Here is a 1,126-nt window from a genome sequence, read left to right on the forward strand (position 1 = left end):
TTAAAATACATTAGTAATTAGAAGAAATGAGGACCACCTTGACCTGGAGACTCCAGTGAGAGCTGCCATCTTCTCTCCAGTGGAGGGCCTGCCTCCAGGGACCGCCTGACCCAGAGTCTCAGTGAGAGCCGCCTTCTTCTCTCCGTGGAGGGCCTGCCTCCAGGGAACACCTTGACCCTGAGTCTCCAGTGAGAGCCACCATCTTCTCTCTGTGGAGGGCCTGCCTCCATGGACCTACTTGACTCGGAGTGTCCAGTGAGAGCCGCCATCTTCTCTCCGGTGAGTTTCTAAGCCAGGAGCAGCTTCCCAGGAGGCAGTGGCCCCACGAGTCACAGGGGAGACTCAGGGCGGCAGGGACAGGATGCTCTCAGCTTCCAAGTAACAGAGGTGGATCACCGACCTTAGCTGCCCCTTCCCTGCAAGTGGAGGGCCTGCCTCCAGGGACCTACTTGACCCGGAGTCTTCAGTGAGAGCTGCCATCTTCTCTCCTGTGAGTTTCTAAGCCGGGAGCAGCCAGCTGGGAGGCACAGGCCCCACTATTCTCAGGGGTCTTGCAGGGCGTCAGGGACAGGACAAGCTCTGGTTAGAGTCACTAAGAACATCTAACACCAAAAATCAAGAGATGGTGAAAGGCAAACGCAAGAATCCTACCAAGGGAAACCAAGACTACTTGGCTTCATCAGAACCTAGTACTCCCACTGCAGCAAGTCCTGGATATTCCAAAACACCGGAAAAGCAAGAATTAGATCTAAAATCATATCTCACAATGCTGATAGAGGAACTTGAGAAGGACATGAATAACTCCCTTAAAGAAATAAAGGAGAATACAAGTAAAGAGATACAAGCCCTTAAAGAAGAAACAAAAAAATTCCATAAGGAATTACAGGAGATCATAAGTAAACAAGTAGAAGCCCTTAAAGAGGAAACTCAAAAATCCCTTAAAGAATTGCAGAAAAACACAAAAAAGCAGGTAAAGGAATTGAGTAAAACCATCCAGGACCTAAAATTGGAAGTCAAAACAATAAAGAAAGCACAAAAAGAGACAACTCTGGAATTATAAATCTTAGGAAAGAAATCAGGAAACATAGATGCAACTATCACTAACAGAATACAAGAGATAGAAGAG

Source organism: Mastomys coucha, unplaced genomic scaffold (genome assembly GCF_008632895.1).
Source record: "Mastomys coucha isolate ucsf_1 unplaced genomic scaffold, UCSF_Mcou_1 pScaffold18, whole genome shotgun sequence".
Classification (NCBI taxonomy): Eukaryota; Metazoa; Chordata; class Mammalia; order Rodentia; family Muridae; genus Mastomys; species Mastomys coucha.